Source organism: Chiloscyllium punctatum, chromosome 7 (assembly GCF_047496795.1).
Source record: "Chiloscyllium punctatum isolate Juve2018m chromosome 7, sChiPun1.3, whole genome shotgun sequence".
In the NCBI taxonomy this organism is placed as follows: domain Eukaryota; kingdom Metazoa; phylum Chordata; class Chondrichthyes; order Orectolobiformes; family Hemiscylliidae; genus Chiloscyllium; species Chiloscyllium punctatum.
Genome location: NC_092745.1, coordinates 57,279,078 through 57,293,742, shown reverse-complemented (window position 1 = coordinate 57,293,742; position 14,665 = coordinate 57,279,078).

Sequence of the window (14,665 nt, the reverse complement as noted above, 5' to 3'; positions counted from 1 at the left end):
CTCTTTTCAGCAAGATTTAGCATTATAGTTCAAGTAATGATCCAAGGTCTGGTCGTTGCATCTTCTCTTCTCATTCAATCATTTGTAGATGCAAGAAGAGAACAAGTTCTTTCGTCAATTGGAATGACATTGCGTTCAATCGGAGGTTTTACTTTATCTGGCATGATGTTTTGAATCTGTGCACGGTTACCAGTAGGTGTCATGCTCACAATAGAAATGAATTGTGTTCCACACTTATTGGCGCAATATTGAAATTGAACAAAGAATCTCACAACAGTGGTGGTGAAATATATGGTTCCACCTTTTAAAAATACCTTTGTGAAGTAAAAGATTAAAATTAAGAAAGGAAAGATATTGCAAAACTAAATAGACAAAACGATTTAAAACAGTATTTCCTAAATCACGTTAAAAATCACACAACACCAGTTATAATCCAACAGGTTTAATTGGAAGCACTAGCTTTCGGAGCGCTGCTCCTTCATCAGGTGGTTGTGGAGGACATAATTGTAAATCACAGAATTTATAGTGAAAGTTTCAGTGTGATGAAACTGAAATTATGCATTGAAAAATACCTTGATTGTTTGTTAAGTCTCTCATCTGTTAGAATGACCATGTTAGTTTCACTTCTTTCATATGTAAATCACAAAACCTTTTTAAAAAGTTGCATTCTCAGGTAAACTTTAACAATTGGTAAAAACAATGACTGCAGATGCTGGAAACCAGATTCTGGATTAGTGGTGCTGGAAGAGCACAGCAGTTCAGGCAGCATCCAAGGAGCAGCGAAATCGACGTTTCGGGCAAAAGCCCTTCATCAGGAATAAAGGCAGAGAGCCTGAAGCGTGGAGAGATAAGCTAGAGGAGGGTGGGGGTGGGGAGAAAGTAGCATAGAGTACAATAGGTGAGTGGGGGAGGGAATGAAGGTGATAGGTCAGGGAGGAGAGGGTGGAGTGGATAGGTGGAAAAGGAGATAGGCAGGTAGGACAAGTCCGGACAAGTCATGGGGACAGTGCTAAGCTGGAAGTTTGGAACTAGGGTGAGGTGGGGGAAGGGGAAATGAGGAAACAGTTGAAGTCCACATTGATGCCTTGGGGTTGAAGTGTTCCGAGGCGGAAGATGAGGCATTCTTCCTCCAGGCGTCTGGTGATGAGGGAGCGGCGGTGAAGGAGGCCCAGGACCTTCATGTCCTCGGCAGAGTGGGAGGGGGAGTTGAAATGTTGGGCCACGGGTCAGTGTGGTTGATTGGTGATGGTGTTCCGGAGATGTTCCCTAAAGCGCTCTGCTAGGAGGTGCCCAGTCTCCCCAGTGTAGAGAAGACTGCATCGGGAGCAACGGATACAATAAATGATATTAGTTTAACAATTGGTGTCAACCCAGATAATGTGTTGAAGGTGTTAGCCCCACGTGCTGCTGTCTGTGCCATAATGTTTAGACTGATTCTAATCTAAGAAATAAATTAACAGAATCTTACACATTATCTGGGCTGACACCAATTGTTAAAATTCACCTGAGAATGCAAATTTTTAAAAAACGTTTTGCAATTTACATTTGAAAGAAGTGAAACTATCATGGTCATTCTAATAGATGTGAGATTTAACAAACAATCAAGGTATTTTTCAATGGATAGTTTCAGTTACATCACACTGTAAACTTTTGCTACAAATTCTGTGTCTTACAATTGTGTCCTCCACAACCACCTGATGAAGGAGCAGAACTCTGAAAGCTAGTGCTTCCAATTAAACCTGTTGGACTATAACCTGGCGTTGGTGTGATTTTAAACTTTGTATACTCCAGCCCAACACCGGCATCTCCAAATTCCTGAATCACAGCTGCCGAGATCATTAAGTACTTTCCATTCTTGCATCAAAGGAGACGGGTAGACTGAATAACTACATTCCTGTCAACCTGTCCTTGAGGGTAGATACATTTTTGGAAATGAGTTATCAGGATAATATGAATTACCAGATCCAGCATAGATTAATAAAATAAAATTAAACATTGAATTTTATGAGGAGGAAATGAAGAGATTTAATGAGGATATCACATTTAATGTTGGTTTCACAGATTTTAAGTAAGGCTATTGACAAGTTTCTACATATCAAGCTAGTCATACCTGACATTGAGGGGTTCAGCTGTGCCACCCTTTTAAGCAATGAGCTATAGCTCCCCACCACTCCTGAGGGAAAATATTTTGTAACTCTCCTCTAACAAATGCTTAAAGTCTATCCCCTTCATTAAAGTGATATAGCTGAGAATGGAAATAGGTTCTTCCTATTCAGTTTATCTCAGCCCTTCAGCATTTTATGCACCTCATTTAAATCTCCCATCAGTTTCCTCTGATCCAAGGAAAACCACCCTCATACATATAAAGAGATCAAAGAAAAGTGGCAGGTTAGATATAAAATTGGCTAAACAGTAGGAAACAAATGGTAATTGTTGGCAGTGTTTTGGACTGGAAGGGTGGGGTTCCACAAAGCAAACTACTAAATTCTTGCATTTCATATATACTAATAATTTGGATTTAAATACAGGATAATTAAGAAATTTGCAGATGGCACAAAATTAGTTGTGGGTTTGGTAGTCAGGGAGAATGCAAGAATATATAAACAAACTAGTCAAGGTTCTAATACAGAGTCAAAAAGAATACAATCCAACAGAAGTGGGAGATAATTTGAGGGAGAACAAACCAAGCAAGGTAATACACAAATTATAGAAGAATACATGTCCACAGATCCAAAAAGATAGCTGGATGTTACTTCTCTATATTGGTTGAGGCATGGAATACAAGGTCAGGGTGATTAGCTAGAATTGAATTGAACTAGTTCCACTAGTTAGACCACAGCTGGTGCACTGTATTTAATTCTGATCAAAAAATTAAAGGAAGAATATAATCAAATTAGAGGGGTATGGAGGAGTTTTGCAAGTATTTTCCAGGGCTAGTAAATTCTTGTTGAGAAAGGTTTAGACTATCTGGGTTGTATTCCTTGGGGACTTGAAGAAAATAATGGGAGATTTAAATAAAGTGCATAAAATGAAGAAGGGTTGAGATAGAACGAATGAGGACCAATTTCCATTAGCAGAGAGTCATTTAACTAAGGGCATAGACTTTAAAGAACTTATTAAATGGTTGAAAAGGGTGTAATAAATATTTTCCCTTAGGAGTGTAGGACATCTGGATCTCTCTGCCTCAAAAGTGAAACCCTCAACACACTTACAAAATAAAAAAGAGTTTGGAAAGTGTTAGGAATATAATTTCAAACACGTAGGGTAAAGGGATTACAATGAGAAAAGGGATGGTAAATATAGGACTGGAGGTATGCACGGAGTATATGAAATAAGGTAAATGAGCTTGTGGCGCAGATCGAAAGTAGCAGTCATGATTTAGTGGGCATCACGGAGACGTGGCTGTAAGGGAATCAGGATCGGGAGCAAAATATCCAAGGGTATACATCCTATGGAAAAGACAGGCAAATGGTTAGAGGGGGGTGAGATTACCTTATTAGTAGGAAATGAAATTAAATCAATACTAAGAAACGACATAGGGTCAGATGATGTAGAATTTGTGTGGGTAAAGTTGAGGAACCACAAAAGGTTAAAAAAAACCTAATGAGAGTTATGCACAGGCCTCCAAACAGTAGTCAGGATATGCTAAGAGATCGAAAAGGTGTGTTTAAAAGGCAAAGTTACAGTGATCATGGGGAATTTCCATATACAGGTGGATGAGAAAATCAGGTTGGTAGTGGATTGCAAGAAAAGGAATTTTGGAAGGTCTATGAGATGGCTTTTTGGAGCAGGTTATGGTGGAGCCCATTAGGGAACAGGCAATACTGGTGGCTCCTTCTTTAGAGCCACCACAGAACACACCAGATGGCCTCCTTCTTTAGAGACCGCAATTTCCCTTCCCATGTGGTTAAGGATGCCCTTCAACGCATCTCGTCCACATCCCACACCTCTTCCCTCAGACCGCACCCCTTTCCGCCTTCCGCAAAGAATGTTCCCTCCGTGACTACCTGGTCAGGTCCACACCCCCTACAATCCACCCCCACGTCCTGGCACCTTCCCCTGCCACCGCAGGTATTGCAAAACCTGCACCCACACCTCCTGCCTCACCTCCATCCAAGGCCCTAAAGGAGCCTTCCACATCCAAAGTATTACCTGCACATCCACCAATATAATTTATTGTACCCGTTGCTCCCGATGTGGTCTCCTCTACATTGGGGAGACTGGACGCCTCCTAGCAGAGCACTTTTGGGAACATCTCTGGGACACCCGCACCAATCAACCACACCGCCCTGTGGCTCTACATTTCAACTCCCCCTCCCACTCTGCCAAGGACATGGAGGTCCTGGGCCTCCTTCACCGCCGCTCCCTCACCACCAGACGCCTGGAGGAAGAACGCCTCATCTTCCGCCTCGGAACACTTCAACCCTAGGGCATCAATGTGGACTTCAACAGTTTCCTCATTTCCCCTTCCTCCACCTCATCCCAGTTCCAAAACATCAGTCCCCATGACTTGTCCTACCTGCCTATCATCTTTTCCACCTATCCACTACACCCTCCTCCCTAACCTATCACCTTCATCCCCTCCCCCCACTCACCTATTGTACTCTATGCTACTCTCTCCCCACCCCACCCTCCTCTCATTTACCTCTCCATCCTGCAGGCACTCTGCCTGTATTCCTGATGAAGGGCTTTTGCCTGAAATGTCGATTTTACTGCTCCTCGGATGCTGCCTGAACTGCTGTGCTTTTCCAGCACCACTAATCCAGAATACTGGACTTAATGTTGTGCAATGAGGCAGAATTGATAAGGGAGCTTAAAGTGAGGAATGCTTAGGAGGGAGAGACCATAGATGTTAGAATTTACACTGCAATTTTAGAGAGAGAAGCTGGAATCAGATGCAACGGCATTACAGCTGAATAAAGGCAACTACAGAGGCATGGGCGAGGAGCTGACCAGTATTGACTGGGAGAGGAGCCTAGCTGGAAAGACAGTGAACAGCAGTGGCAAGAGGTTCTGGGAGCAATATGAGAGACACAATGATAATTCATCCAGAGGAAAATGAAGCATACTAAAGGGAGGACAGGGCAGCCATGGCTGACTAGGGAAGAAGGGGCAGAATCAAAGCAAAACAGAAAACTTATGATGTAGCAAAGGAAAGTGGGAAGCTTACAAAGATCAATAGAGTACAACTAAAAAGAAATAAAAGGATTAAATATGAGGGTAAGCTAACCAGTAATATAAAAGAAATTGCAACAGTTTCTTCAGGTACATAAAAGACAAAAGAGAGGCAAAAGTGGACACTGGCCACTGGAAAATGAGGCTGAAGCAGCAGTAATGTGGAACAACGAAATGGCAGAGGAACTGAAGAAATATTTTGCATCAAACTTGACAGTAGTAAACACAAGTAACATCCCAAAAATGTAAGAGTCAGGGCAGAGGAGAGTATGGTGGCCATCACCAAGGATGCTAGAAAAACTGAAAAGGTCTGAAGATGTATAAAATCACCTTGACCCAATGGACTACACCCCAGATTTCAGAAGGAGATAGTTGAAGAGATTGTGGAAGGATTAGTGATTATCTTTCAGGAATCACTGGAGTCAGGGAGGGTCCCAGAGGATTGGAAAACCCCTAATGTAACTTCCCTGTTGAAGGGAGTAAAGCAAAAGACAGGAAAATACGAGTCAATTAGCCTGGCCTCAGTCGTTGGTAAGATTTTGGAGTCCATTGTGAAGGATGAGATTTCCGAATGCTTGGAACTTTTTGATATAATAGGACAAAGTCAGCATGGTTTCATCAAGGGAGGTAATATCTGACAATCTGTTAGAATTCTTTGAGGTGGTAATGAGAAAATTAGACCAAGGAGAACCAATGGATGTTATCTACTTGGACTTCCAGAAGGCCTTTGACAAAGTGCAGACAGGAGGCTGCTGAGTAAAATAAGAGCCCATGGTGTGAGAGGCAAGGTACTAGCATGGATAGAAGATTGATCGTCTGGCCAAAAGCAGCCAGTAGAGATAAAAGGGTCCTTTTCAGGATGGCAGCTGGTGAATAGTGGTGTTCCGCAAGGGTCAATGTTGGGACCACAACTTTTCACTTCATACATTAATTATCTAGATGGAGGAACTGAGCTCAGTCTGGCTAAGTTTGCACACGATACAAAAGATAGGTGAAGGGACAGGTAGCACTGAGATGATGGGGAGGCTGCAGAAGGATTTAGACAAGCTAGGAGAGTGGGCAAAGAAGTGGCAGATGGAACACAATGTGGGAAAATGTGAGGTCATGCACTGTGAAAGGGAGAATACAAGCATAGACTATTTTCTAAATGGGAAGAAAATTCAGCAATCTGAAATACAAAGGGACTTAGGAGTCTTGGTTCAGCATTCTCTTAAGGTTAACTTGCAGGTTGATTCAGTAGTTAGGAAGGTAAATACAATATTGGCATTTATTTCGAGAGAACTAGGATATAAAATTAGGGATGCATTTCTGAGGCTTTATAAGGCTCTGAGCAGACATTTAGCATATTGTGAGCAATTTTGGGTTGCATATCTCAGGAAGGGTGCATTGGTCCTGGAGCAAGTCCAGAGGGGGCTCATGAGAAGGATCCCATGAATGAAATGTTTAACATGAGGAACGTTTGAGGACTCTAGGCCTATACTCAGTGGGAGTTTAGAAGGATGAAGGATGAAGATCTAATTGAAATTTACAGAATACTGAATGGCCTGGATAGGTTGGATGTTGGGAAGATGTTTTCATTGGGTCCATGGGCACAGCTTTAGATTAAAGGGAAGTCCCTTTAGAATGGAGCTGAGGCAAAACATCTTCAGTTAGATAGTAGAACTCATTGCCACTGAGACTGAAGAGGCAGGTCATTGAGTATATTTAAAACAGGGATAGATAGGTTCTTGATTGTCAAGGGGATCAAAGATTTCAGGGAGAAAGCAGGAGAATGGGGTTGAGAAACTGGCTTGATGGGCTGAATTACCAAATTTCTGTTCCTACGTCATGTGCTCTTATAAAACATTTGGATATACACTTAATGTGTCATAACATATGGGCCAAAGACCAAAAGTTAGAAAGCATTATTCAGGTTGATGGCTCTTTCACATCCTGCTTGGATGCAACAGATCAATTCATCATATCATTAAGAACTGCTATTGACACAATCCCACACTGCCAGACCACTCAGGAATGTTAAAGCTCATGGAGTCAAAGAAAAAGTGGCAAGTGGATAAATAATTAGTCCAGTGGTGGAAAGCAAAAACAAACGATTGATAGGGGACAGAAATTTCTGATGGTGTGCTTACAATTGGTGGACTTCACCAGTTTCCTTGTTTCCCCTTCCCCCACCTCACCCCAGTTCCAACCTTCCAGCTCAGCACCTGTCCTACCTGCCTATCTTCCTTTCCACCTATCCACTCCACCCTCCTCTCTAACCTATCACCTTCATCCCCACCCCCATTCACCCATTGTACTCTTTGCTACCTTCCTCCACCCTCCTCACTTACCTATCACCCCCATCCCCTATTGTACTCAATGCTACTTTCTCCCTACACCCACCCCCCTCTCATTTATCTCTCCACTCTGCAGGAACCCTGCCTCTATTCCTGATGAAGGGCTTTTGCCTGAAACATCGATTTTCCTGCTCCTTGGATGCTGCCTGACCTGCTGTGGTTTTTCAACACCACTCTAATCTAGACTCTGCTTACAAATGATCGCAACTGATGTTACTGGAAAGTCTGAAATACAAATCTAGCTTGATAAATCGTGCGTAATTTTTGTTTGGCCTTGAAACATAAACAATGCTGCAGATTCAGATTTAACAATAAAACTAATTTAATACAGAAAAAGAATGAAAATAAAACAAACCAAATGATTTACTGAACACATATTTAAAGATTTCATTAACTCAGTAAAAAAATTAATCCCATTAATCCCAACAGCCGTCCTATATAGTACTCAAACTCCAGCGTGAATGCCCTTCTCTATCCCATATAGGATTTGGCTTAACTAGGGCTTTAATTCTCAGTTATAGAGATGCACAGCATGAAAACATAACCTTCAGTCCAACTCGTCTATGCTGACCAGATATCCTAAATTAATCTAGTCCCATTTACCAGCAGTTGGCCCACATCCTTCTAATTCCTCCTATTCACACATACCCATCCAGATGCCTTTTAAATGTTGTAATTGGATCAGCCTCTGCTACTTCATCTGGTAGCTCATTCTATACACGCACCGCCCTCTGAAAATGTTGCCCCTTAAGTCCCTTTTATATCTGTCGCCTCTTACTTTAGACCTATGCCCTCTATTTTAGGGATCTCCTACCTTGGGGAAATGACTTTGCCTATTTATTCTATCCATGCACTTCATGCTTTTATAAGCCTCTTTAAGGTCACCCCTCAGCCTTTGACGCTGCAGGAAAAGTTGTAAATAGTTGTTGGTTTTAATATTCTCTTTTGGACTTAAAGAATAAAATTGTTAATTTTTACTTAAAATAGTGAACTCTGAGATGGCTCTTTGTCTCTCAAAATTTAAGAGATTACAGCATGAGGTGAATTTCTCTGTGTGTTGCATTTAAATTAGCAGAGAAGTTTACCCAGTGTTGTAACACTATTCAGCATCTCCCTATAGCTCAAACCCTCACAACATCCTTATAAATCTTTTATAAAGCCTTTCAAGTTGGGAAAATCTGTTAGTCTCTTCCTAGAGCTTTCATAGAACTGTATTTAAATTTTCTCAGCTTCAAATAATCTCTTCAGTGTTTTGTTTGAACCAAACACTTCTGGTCTGGACTTTTAATTCTTTTGTACTTAAATAAATAACTTTCAGTAATTCTAAGCTATCTTCTGCCTTTCCATGGAGCAACTATTTTACACATCCAGCTTCAGCTAAAAACCTTGCAGAACGACCCAAATTAAAAATAAAAATTCTAAGCTATGGTGTGTTTCCTAACCAAACAAAAAATCAATCCTTCAGCTTCTAAACTGAAGCCTAATAAGGTAATGAAAACCCATTAATCTCCAGGAAATCTTTCTCTCACTACTTTAAAAGAAATCACCACAACTACAGAAATACAATGTTAAACATTAAATCCCTTCAGACACATAGAAGACCCACAGGTCAATGATTGAAATTCAAAAGTCCACACTCAGAAATAAATGATATTAAAATCCAAAAGGTTGACAACCCTCCAGTGTAGAATTTGTTTTCCTTATCTCAGCCCTAAATGGCAGTCTTCCTTAGCCTGAGTCTATTTCTACAGTTCTAGACCCTCCAACTAGAGAAAATAGCCTCAGTGTTTACTATCATTTCCTCTGAGAAAGTTTTGTTTCAAAAAGATCACCTTTCATTTTTCTGAGAATATAAGCACATTCTGTTCAATATCATGGTCTTTGGATAGTCCTGTTATCCCAGGAACAATTCAAATAAGATGAAAAGAAACAAACATAGAACTCACTGTAGGGTCTCATCAATGCTGTATATAACTGCAACAATTCTCTTACTCTGATACTCCTAGCTACTTTCAATAAAGACTGATATACCCCTTTATTTTCCCAATCGTTTGTTGTAGCTGTAGGTTAACTTTCTGGGTTTCATCTTTATAAGAATCTTTTATCCATAATACTCTTAATCTGTGTCTGTATTTAGCTAATAACTCTGATATGGTTTTACTTCAAAACCTTTTGGAATAGCTGTAAAATGAACTAACCTTTGGTCTTGTTTAAAAATAAAGATTTATTACTTTTAAAAATTGAATGACTAAAAACAAAACCAATCCTCACTTTCTTCTATAGGAGTAGGAAGTTCATGTTGCAGCTATACAGGGCACTGGTTAGGTCACTTTTGAAATATTATGTGCACTTCTGGTCTCCCTCCTGTTGGAAGGATGTTGTGAAACTTGAAATGGTTCAGAAAAGATTTACAAGGATATTGCCAGGGTTGAAGGGTTTGAGCTATAGGGAGAGACTGAATAGGCTGTGGCTGTTTTCCCAGGAGCGTAAGAGGCTGAGGGGTAACTTTATGATTTTATAAACCTTATAAAGGGCATGGATATGGTAAATAGACAAGGTCTTTTCCCTGGGGTGGGGGAGTCCAGAACTAGAGGGCGTAGGTTTAAGGTAAGAGGGGAAAGATTTAAAGGGAACTTAAGGGGTAACCTTTCCATGCAGAGGGCAGTGCGTGTATGGATTGAGCTGCCAGAGGAAGTTGTGGAGGCTGGTACAATTACAATATTTAAAAGGCATCTGGATGGATATATGAATAAGAAGGGTTTAGAGGGACATGGACCAAGGGCTGGCAAATGGGACTGGATTAGATTGGGATATCTGGTCAGCATGGATGAGTTGGACTGAAGGGTCTGTTTCCATGCTGTACATCTCTATGATTCTAAAAGGGAGCTAATTGAGCTATATTAATTCACAGTTCATTAACCATACTGTAAAAATAGTGTGTAAAATGTAAGCTTCAGATCCATATTAAAAGACTTCTAAAGTCTGCAAAGAGTAAAACACTAATTGAATACCTCAAAACAACACGCGTATACAACATTTCATTGACAATAGTGACACCTCATCTGAGTCATTGATAGAGTGTGAATAGTTCATGTCCAAGGACTGGTGCCTCAGTTTTCCCTCATATGTTACATCCTGCCATCCTGAAAATGATCCATTTATTCCTACTGTCTGGTTTCTGTGCATTAGCCAATCCTGAATTATACTAATGTATTATCACAAATCTACAAATTGTAATTCTGTGAGAAAGATCTTGCGACACCTTACCAAAATGGGTTCTGAAAATCCAAATATACTGCACCCTCCCTCTTATCTACCTCAGTTACATCCTCTCAAAAATGCTAAAACAGTTTTCCTTTCATAAAACCACATTGATTCTGCCCAGTCATATTGTGGTATTTTTAATTACATTATAAATTGTACCTTGTTGATCTGGTGAACTTGGGTGAGTCAGGCAGATGACTTTCTTGATTACTTTCCCCACAGTGGCCAAGAGACATTATGTTATTTGACAATTTTTTTTAAGACAAGCTGGTTAACCACATATAAATTCTTCACTTAAATCAGCCGGATTTATTAGCATCTAAAATTTTGCTGGCACGGTTTCACCGAGGAACATTTTTTGTATCAAAATTCAGATCAAACATCAATTATCTTTAGATATCTACATTTTGCTATTTAAAAGGATTAAGCCAGGAATGATGTGCAAAACAAATTTAGGTTTTTGGTGATCAAAAAATAAATGTTTATGTAACCACGTATACCATTTGGGAATATTGCCCTGCCCTTCTGTAGTAGTAGATCATTCCCAAGACAGGAAAACTAGAAGACAAGGATACATAACAGTCATGTTTAAAATGCATAAAAATCAGTGGAAACTTATCTACATGCTTTGGAATGATGACCAATTTCTCCCCATGAACGTTTAATGGAAAAAGCACTAAAGAACACAAATACCAGCTTCAGATCTATAATCTGAAATATATTCAAAGACTTCAAAGAATTTAGATTTTATAGTAGAAATCTAATAAAACTGGGAATTGAATGCAAAGTACCTTGGAGACAAGAGATAGCAATAAAATTAAACTGATTGGGTTACTTATGAGAATTAATGGGAGACAGTAAAGTATCAGAGTCCCAAAGAATAAACATATAGAACATTAAAGGCAACAACTATCAAATTCAAATAAATTGACAGACAATTGGAAGGACAGTTGACAAATGTTGCATATACATCTGGACCATGTGGGAGATCAGGACATTTTATGTTCCCTGGGCAACCATGTAGAAAGTGATTCCAGTTGCAGGCTTCACTTGGTGTTCCTGAACTTGTGAAATGAGTTCTGTATTACAAGGCAAATCAGCAAGGTCTTGGTGTCACACATTACAGCCGTGGTACCACACAAAGTTTAAGTGAGTCAATATCAGCATGATAGAAAAAAAGAGGCAGACACTGCTGAATTCCTGTATAGACATTGGATAATCAAAGACAAGGCAGTGAAACTAAAACCATCTTAGCAAAGTGCAATTTAGAGCACATCCTCAGTATCTCTGAGCAAATGGCTGCATAGGCTACAGGAAAGTGTGCTGTAATGAGGCATGTATGATGAGTATTATTTCTGGGAGTTCAATTTTACAACAGAAGCAGAGAGATTTTGATCAGGCCTGTGAAAATTTTGTTTGCAAAAGAGTCAGAAACTCATTCTGGAATTCATTTGTCTGGGGAAAGGCAACTTCAATAAAGCATGAGAGGAGAAAAAAAGGTGCATGTATTTTGGGGGACAAGCAGCATTAGAATAAAAAGAGGAACTATGTAGCAAAGTTTTGATTGCAATGCATGTGTAAATTGGATCATTACAAAAAGTTGGCGAGCTGTAAGCATAAGTTGTCACATATTGTTACTGAAATACAATTCTAACAAAGGCCTGGCTTAAAGAAAGGCAAGATCTGAAAGTAAACATTTCTGGCTAGGATGTATTCAAGAGGAGAGTAGGGAAGGAGTTATTTTACAACATAGCAACATTATTGAGGGTGTCAACATTTATTATCCATCACTAACTCTCTTTGAGAACATGCAGGAAAGCCACACCTTTGAACTGTTAAAGGCAAATATGCTTAAGAACTTCTGTTAGGGAGGAACTTTCAGTATTTTGACCAAAAGGAGTGACACATTTCAAACTCAATAGTGAATGACTTTAACGGAGACTCAGGGAAAATGGTATCCGTATGCTCTTCTAGGTGGTAGAGTGCAATTTGAGAGGTGCTGTTATTGAAGGCTTTACAAGTTGCTGCAGTATGCTACAAACTGCAATTTGGTGGTAAAAGGGAGTAGTGGATGGTATATTGATCAAGAATTTTGTTTTATCCTGGATGGTGTCAAGCCTTTTTCCCACAAAAGTAATGTTGGATCTCCACTGACATGTCTCAGATGGTTCACTAGCTTTGGAGAGTCAGGATGCAAGTAACTCACTGTAGAACACCTAGCCTTTGACTCTGCTTTTACAACCAAAGCATTTGGATGTTTGTCAAGTTGCAGGTCAAAGATGATCTCAAAGATATTAAAAGTTGTTAACTTGATGATTGTAATGTCAAATAACACAAAGAAAGATGGTTAGACTCTCTTGCTAAGGATGGATGTAGCTGGCATTTGTGTGGGCTGGATGTTGATGTGGATTTTGCCATCGACAGGATATTTCACCTGATGCAGCAATGTTTACATTATCCCTTATAGCATAAGAAACTAGATGCAGGTAACATGGTTTCAAAAGATCCAGATGTTTATCATAGCTCATTAATATATATAAACATTACATTCATTGACACATCAGCATCCAGGTTAGTATGAGACTATTTGGTTACCAAGGTACAGAATGCTTCCAGTGTCATGCCTCACGATGCAAAAATGGTGTCTATAATCTTTGTAATATCATGTCTCATGCTGTGATGCAGTGATGATATTATGAGTACGACACAAAGATATACTTGCACATGAATTGAGAGATACAACAGTATAAATGTTACTTGCCATTTATCAGTCCAAGTGAAAGCTTAAAGCTGTGTTACTTTCATGAATACTGGTGAACAATTTAAAAGTGAACAGGAGGAAGAGGGTCCATGATGTTGAGGCTATTACTATTTTTCTTTCGCTTTTCTCATAGTAGCCATTACTGAGACATGGCAGCAGGATAGTCAGGATTGGGAATTAAATATACTTGGTTAAAAGGTTTACAGGATAGACGATAGACAGGTTAGAGGTGGTGGAGTAGTCCTTATTGGTAAGACACAGAATTACTTCAATGGTGAGACAGGATACGAGAGAAAAGCATTCAGTGCAGATTGTATAAGTGGAAATGAGGAGCAGTTAAGAAACTGGATCTGTCATTGGTATTGTGTATAGAACCCTGGTAGCAGCTCTGAAGTTCTAGATTGTACAAATGCAGAAATTAGGCAAGTGTGTAGCAGAGTCAGGGTAGTATTAATGGTGATTTTAACGTTTTAAAATAAATTATCTGGATTTGGACATAGGAGGCATAGTTACTAAGTAAGTTTGCAGACGACACCAAAATTGGAGGTGTGGTGGACAGCGAAGAAGGTTACCTCAGATTACAGTGGGATCTTGATCAGATGGGCCGATAGGCTGGGTGAGTGACAGATGGAGTTTAATTTCGATAAATGAGAGGTGCTACATTTTGGAAAGTCAAATCAGGGCAGGACGTATATACTTAATGGTAAGGTCCTAAAGAGTGTTGCTGAACTAAGAGACCTTGGAGTGCAGGTTCATAGCTCCTTGAAAGTGGAATTGCAGGTAGATAGGATAGTGAAGGCGGCATTTGGTATTCTTTATTGGTCAGAACATTGAGTTGGGAGGTCATGTTGCGGCTATACAAGACTTGGTTAGGCTACTATTGGAGTATTGTGTGCAATTCTGGTCTCTCTCCTATAGGAAGGATGTTGTGAAACTTGAAAGAGTTCAAAAAAATTTACAAGGATGTTGCCAGGGTAGGAGGGTTTGTGCTATAGGGAGAGGCTGAATAGACTGAGGCTGTTTTCCCTGCAGTGTCAGAGGCTGAGAGGTGACTTTATACAGGATTATAAAATTATGAGAAGCATGGATAAGGTAAATAGACAAAGTCTTTTCCCTGGGGTGGGTGAGT